We start from the raw sequence: 13,354 nt of genomic DNA on the forward strand, positions 1-13,354 counted from the left end.
CGCCTCATCCCCGTTTGGACCGGGGATGAAGGGTATGAAACGGGGATGGAGGCGGGGGTGGAGGATAAAATCCATCCCCGCCGCGGAGGCGGGGTGGGGGTGGAGGATAAAATTTTGAGGCGGGGCGGGGGTGGAAACCTTGTCCCCCGCCCCGCCCCGCCCCACTGCCATCCCTGTTCTCATGGGACCTCCAGTTTTCCATTGACAAAAGCTGCAAACAAGAAACATGTCAATGGAACAGTTTTTCTTTGATTATTTAAAAAGTAAAAAAATGAAGACAAATAGTATCATTTTTGTTCATTGGAGAATTAACCCAGGATAGACCCAATTAGATTGGACTCAGGTATAGTGTCACGAGTTAATTTTTTGAGATCCCATTCGGTGTTAGGCGAACTAAACCTAGCCAGCCTGATAGCTCTATGCCTCGCACATTACCCCGTGGTTGCCGAAATGATCACTGGCACTGCACATCACCCAATGCGCTACTTAGACTGATGTTCGGCCCTATGCACCACCTCATGCACAGCGACCTATGGCTATGTGCACCATCTCATGCACGACGCCTTAGTGATCTTCAAGAATGTATGAAAGCAGTTGTTGTTCGTGTTCCCAAGAGGGGCGACACTCACACCTCTCCGAACCAACAACAAATCAAACAACAATGTCGCCTCACCAAGAGGATGACACAACCTCTTAAAAGAGTCAAACAGGAGACTTGTGGGTACTTCACAACAAAGAAAAGGTCATTGTCGAACCCAGCCTTGCAGCTAGTTGATAGCTATTTGTCTTTCTGAGCAGCGCTACCCAAACCACTCAACAATGCTGAGACACTCATTTGCCTGGCCCGTGCCACTATGCACGGTTGGGACCACCTAATGTGATCTTCGAAGAAATTAGCCATAACCCATATGCACCTTCGTGAGCACCAAATGCTATGTGTGTGATAATCTTATCTTGAGTTGAGAAGTACTTAACCAAATCTCCAAAAACATCTTTCAATCTGTTGGCCCAACATAATGCAGAACAACACTGTCACACCAATGCCAATACCATTTCTCATCGCTTGTCATACTACAAACGCAATGCTCGCTATTACGCTTGATGCATTTTTCACTCAATGGTGATTGTGCCATATTTTCGGCCCTCGAAACACTTGATAGTTTACACACATCTACCATATGTATTTGTCATCTACCTGAACATTGAGTGTTCTCTATCACTTGCATGACTGGTTGTACCAATGATGTTGTCTCGCAACACCCATTGCATACGACAATGTTCATCCTCGCTGAGACTATGCATACACATCGACCCCAAACACAGGGTATCCTCTTTCACCCATCTTCCAAACGGTGCTTACGAGGTTGGCTTGTAATACTCTCTTAAACCTAACTATTTGACTTTCTCATCGAAGTTGGTAATTCTCTTTGATCTCGTTTCACCTCATCCCTCTCCAACTCGAAGCCCTCGCTCTAAAAGATCTAACATTAACAACAAAGCTCTTTCTCATGTGCACACTCCCTCGTACGCAATTACATCTTTCCAACTTTGGGCACCCCCTTTGCCTCGACTCCACCAACACTCACCCATACATTGATTGTTGAAACCATAAAGTTATTTTCATGGGTTTTTTCATCCTTGACTTTCCCTGGAAGCCCTCATCGACCATTCGCTGCCTTAGTCACTTCAAGTTTCGTCAATTCCATTCGGTAGAGATCCTCTCACAGGATATGTCTACACGTCACCCATTCGGGTGTCTTCGGTTTGCCTTGAGAGCCAACATCTAAGCGACAACCGAAGAATCCTCTTTGTACTACCCTTAATCATAAGCAACAACCGAAGAATCTGTTTTGTGTTACCCTCAACTACGAGCGATAGCTAAACATTCACCTTGCTCTGCCCTCAACACGATGAACCTCTTGCTCCAAGGTGCTCCACCAGGCTCCTCCTTAGTGTGAGCCCCTAACTGAAGATCTGTCAACATGTTGCGTCTTCCTACACACTGTTCTGTTGGGTTACCCCTTCTGCATGTTGCTTCCTCACAAGAATAATTTTCTTTTTGAAACATGTAACCATCCTCAAAACTTGAAGCACCCTAAACTCTTAAGTGTGCGTTGCACCCACTCAATTGTCGACCAGTGCCACTCCCATGCACCTAAACTTCTATCTTGTGGTGCATTCTCCTAGCATCACTACATTGTTGTCACAACTCTCAACACGTCACGTCTCATACCATGACACACTTTAAGCTACTTTGACAACTGATAAAAAAATTCTTAAAATTTTAGATCCCTTTAGATTTTTAAAAACAAAAATAACAAGGTTTTTATGAAAAATATTATTTTTTTAGAAAATAAAACCAAAACTCGAATCCAAAGTTGAGATGTGGGGGTTGTTCTTCAAGATCTCGCATCTTTTCTCCTCCGTTAAGCACAGATCAACTGGATCAGAAAACTCTAATCTTCATTTTTTGGGTGGTGGCATTGTGAAAGTACATATCTGAGGTGCAAACCTACAAAAAATATGAGTTTTGTGGTAAAAATCATCAAAACTCGAAAAGGAATACAAAATCGAAAGTATAACGGTGTTAGGGCTATCAAAACTTAGAAAAATGTATAAGATAAACAAAATAAAAGATTAGAATAACTAAATCTCACATCGGGTTTAAGTAGCCCTTTTTATGTTCGACGAGCATGAAAGCACATACAACACTTCGGTTTGGTTGAAGCTCCAAATGAGTGTGAGATAGGGGAATTGGGTTCTAGACTAGGCTAGGTCGACTAAGCTAGATGAGGCTAGGCTATGTTCGATTCTGCAGAGATTTCGGTAAGTAAGGGTGTTAGGAGAGAGAAAGTCCAAATCTTTAATAGTGGTGGCCCTCCTATTTATAGTTTTTTTAATAGATTCAAATATATTTTCTACATATCCGAGATCTGAACAGATAGATGGTCCTTATTGGATAGGTTTGAAATAAATGGCTAGGATTAGATCTAGGGATTGTTGCCTTAGGATAGAGCTTTATTTTTTGTAAAATAAGGGGATTTTGACTCAGAATATTTCATTTTAAGTTTGGAAGGTGAGTGAGCGAGGACAAGAGTGGTTTCATCCAAAGGGCATGCAAAAAAAGATGGTTGACGATAAAAAAGGTGCTTACGAAAATTCTTGCTAACAACACATTTTTTGTGCTAATGACAATTCTTAGAGTCGATAGCGATAATTTATCATTTTTGGACCCTTCTAATGACACATCAAAAAACTGCTGACGACACAAAAAATCTACTAACAACAAATGTAATTGTCATCAACATTTTTGAGCAGTTGATAACGATAAATGTAATTGTCTTTATCAAAATCGAGTAAAATAAGCCCAATAGGTTAACTTGTTTCGATCATAACTTCCTATCTGAATGTTAGTTTGTGGTAATTTTTGATGCTTTGAAAGGCTAACAATATTTACTTTAATTTATTTTTTAATTTCAAGCTAAATTTAATGATGTGCTAAATAAAAATGTGGTCAAATTGAACCTTACTTAAAAAATATGTTTTTTACTAAATAAGTTACGTTGTTCTGGTCATAACTTTTGACTCTGATATCGTATTGACCTAATTTTTGGCTCATTGAAAAGTTAAGATTCTCTAATTTGATTGATTTTTTGAACCAAAAACTTGAAGATATAGTTTTGAAAGAAAAAAATAAAATTAAAGTTAACATAACTTTGAAATGAAGCCCAAAAACACTGGATTTTGGTAAGTGGCTCTTGACATGAAATGAATTGGTCTGAATTTGTGTCTACATGGAGTCACCAATATTCTTGATGAAGAATAAAGCACCATTATCATAGAATGAGTTGCTCTACTTGAAACTTCTGATCAATGTTGGGCTCAACTCATCGTCATGCTCTGTTAGCCATAATATGCCAGTGAGCCTCTCTATGATAAGGAGGAACAAGTAAGGTGAAATAGGATCACCTTGATGAATACCATGAATACTCCAAAAGATATCACATGGTTCTCTATTAACCAACACAACAAAGGAGTCGTAACACACTCCATGATCTTGTTCACCCAAAACTGACTAAATCCAAAAAAGTTCAGAGAGCTACACAATAAGCCCCAGTTAATGAGATCGTAAGCCTTAGCCAATCAAATTTAAAATGGATGTTGTGTTGAGTACTAGACTCCAATGAATGAATGATTTCATGTGCAATCAAGATGCTCTTATAAACTACATGTAATTATTAGAAGTTTCTAAAAACCTCAAAAGCTCAACTTAAAAGTATGCAACTAAGCAATTTATTCATGCTTTCAAAACTTTATGAAAATTTTCTTTTATGTTGGGTTGGGTACCTTGCCCATGATGGGCGAGATCCGGACCTGGACCATATTTGAGGAGGGAGCGGTTTGGAAACCACCCACCTCCCCATTTGCTCGGTTATTCCTCATCTGCTGGAACACACAGAGAGAGATCTTTTGCACAGGGAGTGCACGTTTTGAAAAGTAAGAAGAAGAAGACGGTGAGGACATCTTCATGATGATAGTGCATCATGGGGCACTTGGATTCATGGATTCATCATTCTCTCCAAGTGAGGGCACGCATCTGTTGAGCAAGATGAGCATCAACGATTGCTTTTATGCTTCTGCTTCAAAGAGGGTTTTTTTTTTCCTTTATTGGTATCAGATCAACATGTTTTTTATGTCGTTTTGTTTGCAGGTGTATCCCTCGTGTGCACGTGGTTGGAACCACATGCATGTGCGTTCATGTTGAACACACACGGTGGGGCCACCATACAATAATAAAAAAAAATTGAACGTGCGACAATGGCCGCATGGCCAAGGTGAGGGATCGGTCGGCTGTAGAGCTCGGGCCAAGCCCAGTGGCTAGGCCGCAGGCCTGACCTTTGGCCAGGTGGGCCATTGCAGCGTAGGCCGCAGGCCCAGCCTCCGGCCAGGCCCACTGCGGCAGGGTCGTAGGCCATGTTTTGATTTTGGGGCCGGATCCTGGCATTCAGCTAGAGTCCATGTGGTCAGAGGCCCATGTCCTGTGGCTGGTGTCGCAGCCCTTTTTTTTTGTTGAGCTCCGATTGGGTCGGGGATACCCGGACCCAGTCTGAGGTAATTATTATATTTATTTTTTTAAATTTTTTGTTTTAATATATATATATATATATATATATATATATATATATATATATGAACATACTATTGAATGAATGTGAATGAATGTGATATGATCATGTTGATTATTTGAGGAGTTTGAAGTACTTACTCCATGAGTTAATACTTTATTTATACAGTTATAATACAGTTTAGATGAATATAATCATCTTAGGGAAAGTAAGAGATTATTATGAACGTAGTGAGCTTTCGATTCTATGCCCTGAGAGAAATTATATATTATCTAATCATGTGATTATGACTGCATATAGATGTGCTAGTGATTAGATCACAACATGCATGAATAACATAATTGTGCATTGTATCTTTATTAGGACATGGTTGCGTCAAGCAAATCCATAATGGACCTATCATGAATTGAGAAACTGAATGGTGATAACTATGATATATGGCATAGGAAGGTTCAATTTACACTAAAGGAGGTTAAGCCTTTGAAGGTTCTCAACCATATTGTAAAATGACCTGAAAATAGAAATGGGACACAATCTCATAGGGACATAGAAACCTATGAGAAATAAAAGCGCATGAATATTGTTGTGTGTGTCAACATGCTATGTTCTATGTAGGATGACATCATGTGCCAATATGAGCATTATAAGACTGCTCAACAAATGTGAATGGCCCTTAAAGATAAGTTTGGGGAAACATCAGCCACAAAGCTTAGAAGGTTGACCAATAGGTTCGATTCCTACATGAAGTTCCCTCAGCACACTATGAGCTAGCATCTCAAGGAGATGACAAATATAATAAGAGAGGTCAACAGTGCATGACATATCCTTACAGATGAACAACAGGTCTAGGATGTGGTTCGCTCTCTGCCACACAGTTGAGAGCATATAAAAATTAATATGACCCATAACGAGAGTATTAAGACTTTCAATGATATTGCCCGTCATGTAGAGCTAGAAAATGATCACTTAGAATCAGCTCGACCATCTAGCATGAAGGCATATGTGATAGAAAGATCGAAGAGGCCAAAATCTTTTAAGAAAAAATTTTATGGACCAAGGAAGTTCAAGAAGGGACAAGACAAAGAGCAAAAAAATAAGCCTTATCAACGCTCTGGGAAGCGTGGTAAAAGAAAAAATAAAGCGAATGCAAAATGCTTTAAGTGTGGAAATTTGGGTCACTATGCTCGTGAATGCCATGAGTATGAGAAGGTACATTCTTTTATAACTCCTGATATATGTGTCAATGTTTGTAGTTGTGCACTCATTATTGAATCTAATCCTATGTGAATTTTAGTCTCAGGAGCCACCGACCATGTGACCAAAGACTGCACAAACTTTATCGAATACAAGAAGATGACATCTGGTTCGAAGTGGTTGTTCCTAGGGAACAACACTAAAGCAGAAGTCAAATAGATCAGGACCTACAAATTGGATTTGGGAGAAGGATGATCTTTATTATTACATGATGTTCTGCATGTTCTAGAGATTTGATGAAATTTGATTTCAGTTTCTTCTTTGTCTATGTTAAATTATAAACTTGTGTTTTGAGATGTCAATGTTGACATCCTTTGTGGACAAACTTTAGTTTCTTCTGATTTCTTGATGAATGGTTTATATGTGTTGGACACAGAACTTAAAAGTTTGAATGTTAGTGATGAATGTTTTTCTCTTGTTTCAACTGCTAGTAATATGAATATGGATATATCTATATGGCATGCTTGACTTAGATATATAGGACAAAAGAGAATGGATAGGCTCGCACGAGAGGGTCTTTTGGGATCCTATGCGAAGATTGAAATGTCTATATGTGAATATTGTCTCGCTGGAAAAGAGACTCAATTGCCTTTTTGAAAAGGCAGTTAGAGCAACCTATCCTCTTCAATTAATTCATTCTAATATATATGGGCCAATAAATATGGCAGTGAGGCATGGAGCCTCTTATTTCATTACTTTAATTGTTGATTATATACGATTTAGTCATGTGTATTTAATTTCACATAAATCTGAAGCATTGGATTATTTTAAATCATTTATGAACATGGTAGAAAATCAACTTGATCGTAGGATCAAAGCTTTGAGAACAGATCATGAACGTGAATATCTATTCAAACAATTTAAGGAATTGTGTGATGATAAATGGATAGATAGACAATTGACTACTCCTCAAACTCCGCAATAAAATGGTGTTGCAGAAAGGAAGAATAGGACCTTCTTAGAGATGGTTAGGTCCATGATATGGCGCATACAAATTTACCCATTTCATTTTGGGGTGATTGTTTGTTGACTACAACCCATATATTAAATTGTGTACCAACTAAATCTATTTTTTCAACTTCCTACGAATTATGGACAGACAAAAAGCTTGATTTGGCTCATCTCAGGCCTTGGGGGTCTAGTGCATATGTCAATGATCTTTCCCATCAACATGAAAATTAGGTCATCGGGAAAAGAAGTGTATCTTTATAAGATATTGTAAACATTCAAAAGGAAATGTATTCTTAGGAGAGAATACAGATGGGAGTATTTCTGAGATAGATTCTAGAGATGCCACATTTATTGAGAGTGGTTTTCCTAAAAGAGAGGAGATAAAACGTAACTTCCAATTCTATGAATTGGATGATTCAGATCAGTCTAAAGAGATTGATCATCATGTTTTAGAGACATAAGAGGATGTGTTTATACCACTATTGGATAGTGAGAATAACACTCAAGTGGATATCAACTTTGATGAAGATCTGGCAACTCAAAAGAGTTTAAGGAAAAAAATTCTTTGTTGGAGATTCCAAATCGAAGGGAAAGCCTTTGTGGTCATGCTCCAAGATGATAAGATACCTAAGAGTGTTAGAGATGCTCTATCTTGTTCTAAAAGGGATGAATGACACAAGGTAATGAAAGAGAAAATGAAATTCATGGCATCCAATGAGGTCTGGGATCTTGTTAATCTTTCAAAAGGAAGAAAACCTATTTGGAGCAAATGGGTTCTCAATATTAAGAGAAATGCCGATGGATCTATCAGGCGATACAAAGCATGTTTGGTTGCTAAAGAATACACACATATGACAGTGATAGACTATGAGGAGACATTCTTTTCTGTGGTCAAATTAATCTCTATTCATCTTTTGTTAGTCATAGTGTCAGATATGGATTTAAAATTACATCAAATGGACGTTAAGACTGCATTCCTAAATGGAAAACTGAATAAAGAAATATACATGGAACAACCCGAGGGGTTTGTTACTGCTGGATTTGAGCACAAAGTATGCAAGCTCAAACGATTCATTTATGGATTGAAGCAGTCATCCAGGCAGTGGTATTTAAGGTTTCATGAGACCATCATGAGCAATGACTTTGCTATGATTGATGAGGATCACTGTGTTTATCTTAAGCGATGATGTCCAAAATTTATAATTCTAATTTTATATGTAGATGATATTTTATTGGCTAGTAATTATTTAAAGTTTCTGAAAACCATTAAAGAATTGTTGTCTATTCATTTTGAAATGAAAGACATGGGTGAAGCATGTTTTATGTTGGGCATAGAGATTAAAAGAGATCGTTAAAAAAGACTTTTTATCTTTCACAAGAGTCGTATATAAATAAGGTCTTAGAACGATTTTATATGCAAGATTGTAAACCCATAGATACTCCTACTATAAAAGGGAATGATTTAAGTCTTAAGGTATGTCCAAAGGAGTAAAAAAAAATAGAAGCTATGTCTAAAATCCCTTACTCCAGTGTAGTAGACAGTCTGATGTACCTAATGATGTGCACCCGACCTGACATATGTTATGCAGTAGGGTTGGTGAGTAGATATCAAACTAATCTAGGACAAGCGCATTGAAAGACTGTAAAGAGGATTATGCGATATTTTAAAGGCACATCAGATTTAGTTCTTTGCTACCATGGTGGTAACATGTGTGTAGTAGGCTATACAGATGCAGATTGGAGCGGGGACTCTGATGAGCGTAAGTCTACGTCTGGCTATGTGTTCTTGATGAACAATGGTGCTATATCTTAGTGTAGCAAAAAGCAGACGTGTGTAGCCTTGTCCACAATGGAAGTTGAATTTGTTGCAGGTTCGTTGGCAGTGTAGGAATGTGTTTGGTTAAGGAGATTTATCAAACATTTGGGAGTCACTTCTAATGAAAAACTGTCAGTGACTTTATTCAGTGATAATCAAGCGGCAATTGTGTTTACCAAAGATCTCAAGTTTCATAGTAGAACCAAACATATAGACACGAGATGCAAGTATATGTGCGGCATTATATCTAAAGGCAAGGTTGCCTTGGCATATGTTAATACCCAAGATATGGTGGTAGATCCCTTTACTAAGCCGATTAATAGGGATTCTTATGTTAAGCATGTAAAATCTATGAGTATTTATAAAATTTGATATGCTAATATTATTCATATTTCTTTTATGATTATTGTATAACATGTTGCACATCTATATGAGTATGCTACCAGGTTTGAGATAAATCTTCTCACACGGATTTATCGCCTTAAACACTGCTTGTGAGCGGGATCAGATGAGATGTAACAAAATCTAGGGTTGCTAAATTAATAAGCATGTCGAATTTTAGGGATATCGCGTGTTAATAACTCAAAAGAGTGGGAGTACAATGAGTTAGATATCTATCATATATACGCATATGGGATACATTGCCCTAACTGGATTAGGATGAGGTCTCATGTATATTTAACTATATGGAGAGACTGACCTTGCTATCTAAATGTCAAGGGTAACCTGGTTGACCAGATCTGACGACTTGGATAGACATTGCATGTGAATGTGTATCCTAAATGACTCAAGTTAGTTTTTCAAAGAGGAACTGAACCAATATAGATCTGTACGAATAAGAATTTATGATGTATGCATACACTCACTAGAGTGAGATAGTCTTATCGTAATATCTGAGTCATACCATGTATGTCGCACCATAATTATAAGTTGACCACAAAAGAAAATGAAGAATGATCCCTGCTTTTTCATTGTGTGAGTCCTTGATATATATATATATATATATCAAGGACTTCATTCACCACAATGTCCGCATGAGCGAAAACACTCATTTTCAGCATGACCCGATCTGCTTCCCTTCTCTTATGCTTCCTAAATACTTCATTCACCAAAACATGAAAGATCTGTTTGGATGCACCAATTTATGAATGAAAGCTAGATGTGTCAAAATTTGTATCGTAACATAAAAAAATGTCACAAAATGTCTTTATTTGGATGTATAGATGCATGCAAACACCTTTTAGACAAGGTAGATTTCATGAACTTTCAACATTAGGGGCGTTTAATTGCACAGACAAAACTGAGACACTATCTATGTCAGTGCAGAAAGTTGGAATTGAAAAAGGTTGCATCATTTCATATGCATGTGACATGGTGTTAGGCAATGCCTCTGTTGTTGTCTCTATCCAAGTATGTGGCTCATTAACATCAGGATGGAATGCTTAAAGTGGGTTCGTACCACATCACCTATATTTTCCTTGAATAATTTCTTAGGTTTTCTTTCTTTTCAATTATTTTGTTCATAGTGAGGGTAGTGGAGAGATCCCAGTGGGACAATGTGGACATGGGCCCACATCGAGCCAGGAGCCCCACTTTCTGTTGCCCAACCTAGACCCTGTAGCAGTATGCCAAGTCACTACTGGCTGTAGGGCTGGTAAACGAGCCAAACGAGCTGAGCTTGGGCTGTTCGTGCTCGGCTCGTTAAAGGATACACCCCAGCTCAATCACGAGTTTGCTCATTTAAAAAAAAAATATTTTAAAATGCTTTTTTAAAGATAGATATTATAATATATATAATATAATATAAATATAATATATAAATAATACATATATAAAACATATATAATATGTATATATATAATATAAGTATATAATATATAAAACGAGCCTATACAAGCCGAGCGGAGTTTTCCATGTTTGTTCTCGGCTCATTTAGTTAAACGAGCTGGCTAGTATAGCTCAGCTCATCAAGCTCAATTTCTGAGCCAAGCTGAGCTTCTCACGATCCAAGCCGAGCCAAACAGGCAGCTGCTCGTCTTGTTTCCCAGCCCTAACTGCTGGTCAGTCTTTAGGGATTGTCACCATCCATTCTGGTGATCTATGTCACAAAGATACAGGTGCTATCTGACACGAGACACACGGTGTGAAAAAATGATTTTTAACAAAAGAGACATGAGGATAAAGTTTTTTATTTTTAATCAATGATTTTTTTTATACATAAAATGTATTTTTAGTGAAATACTGTTAAAATTTATTAAAATATAAAGATTATATCCATACTTATCATGCATTTATAAATGAGAGAGAGAGAGAGAACATTAACAATAACTTTTATGTTAATGCATTTAAAATGTTTATGGAAAATAGTCCCATATCGATAAGCCAAGGCGAGTTCAAGGCTCGCCTTAATTTGTCTATAAAAAAACCTAATCCATTTTACAATAACGTATTTTTTTCTTTTTTTAATCACCTGTTAGAGCCCGAATCGGGCCTGGACCTGAGCCTGACCTGATTAAATATTGGGTCAGGCTCGGCCCAACTTTATTTGTTAGGTTCTCAAATTGAGACCCAAGCTCAAACCGAATCGGTTTCCCGACCTCTTGGCTACCCTACCACAAGCTCAATCCACTGGTAAACGAGCCGAGCCTGAACATTCACTGTTTGTTAGCCCTAGTTAGGGGTGGACATTGGGCCGGCTCGCTAATGGACCCGGCTGGTCCGGTCAACAGCCCGGTTCTTAATGGGTTTGGGTTTGGATCGAAGCCCATGGCCCAACTGGCCAATGTAAAGCCAGCTGAGTCTGACCTGGCCTAAACCCATTTACTTTTTTTTATTTTTTAAAACTTATTTCTTAATTAGTGTAAGTAAGTTCTCGTGAAACAAATTAGGTAAAAAAATAGTAAATTTTAAAAATTTTATATTATTAAAAAATTAATAAATAATTCAGGCTCATCTCGCCGGCCCACGGTTTCGGTCACTCAAGGAGAATCCCACGAATGACGTTATGCCAAAAAAAAAAAAGGGGCAGTTGCACAAAAGGGGCAGTTGTGATGGAATCAATGGGCATTGATGATGTCAAAACAATAATTAGTAGTGATTTGGCATATCATATGATCCAATCTCCCTAGACCTATGTCACAAAGATAAGAGCAACTTGAAGTTTGAAAAAAGGAAATTTCAAAAATGGAAAATGAGAATAGGAAATTTTAAAAATTTAATCAATAAAAAGCTATTTTTTGATATTTTAATACTTAAAAATCCTTTTTATTGAAATATGTCAACAAGTAATAAAAATTTTAAAATAATAACAGTACAAATCTATTGAATCCGTGTTCACTCGTGTCATGGTGTCACTGAGAACATGCAGCCAAAATGGTGTGTCCCTGTGATATAGTCTGTGCGAGAGAGAGAGGTCTAAAATCTCTAAATTTGTTGTCTCATCTCCTACCTTCTGCAACTAGCCCTTATTTTTTATGATAGTAGTTTGGTATTTTGTAAGATAAAATGAAGAGTGATTGACGGGGAGAGCTGTCATATCTTCAACGTGTTGAAGATTCTACATCATCTTTACTATCTCATTGTATGCCAGTAGATGAGGTAAAAATTTGAAAAATCGGGTTAGTTGACTCAAACTACTCTATCAATGGTTATTTGTAAGAAAGAATTGAAAAGGCATTGGAAGAGCTGAAGAGGTAGTTTTAAGAGTTTTCTCTATGGAAAGCAAAATTAGCAAGTATTACCACTAGAGGGCTTTGAGTTCTTCACCCCCATCGGTTCTTCCTCCAACACAACTTTAAAGGAGTTTCAATTTGGGGTATACACACACACACGCCAAAGGGGTATCATCGAACCCGCCTTTCAGAATCGGATGCGCAAGGCACGTCCGAGTGCATTAAAAAAGAACATTTAGTGGCTAAATGTCCGGGTAGAAAATTGGCCTTTAGCGTGGTTACAACCGCCGCTAAAGACCTATTAAAAGCAAAAAAAAAATTGCACTGCTGATTGCGCATGCAAGAAGCGGCCCAAACACATCCGACTTTGGTAGAACGAGATGGGTGTTCGACAATGCACCCATCTCTTTCGAGAGCAGGTGGATCCTACTCGTATTGAGCTATAGTAAAGAGGGGTGGGGTTTGTGGTTGTAAACTCAGGGCGAGATTGGTACTGCTCTCATCACACACTCTCTCTCTCTCTCTCTCTCTCTCTC

Source organism: Nuphar pumila, chromosome 15 (assembly GCF_984573655.1).
Source record: "Nuphar pumila chromosome 15, dmNupPumi1.hap1.1, whole genome shotgun sequence".
NCBI classification, from domain to species: domain Eukaryota; kingdom Viridiplantae; phylum Streptophyta; class Magnoliopsida; order Nymphaeales; family Nymphaeaceae; genus Nuphar; species Nuphar pumila.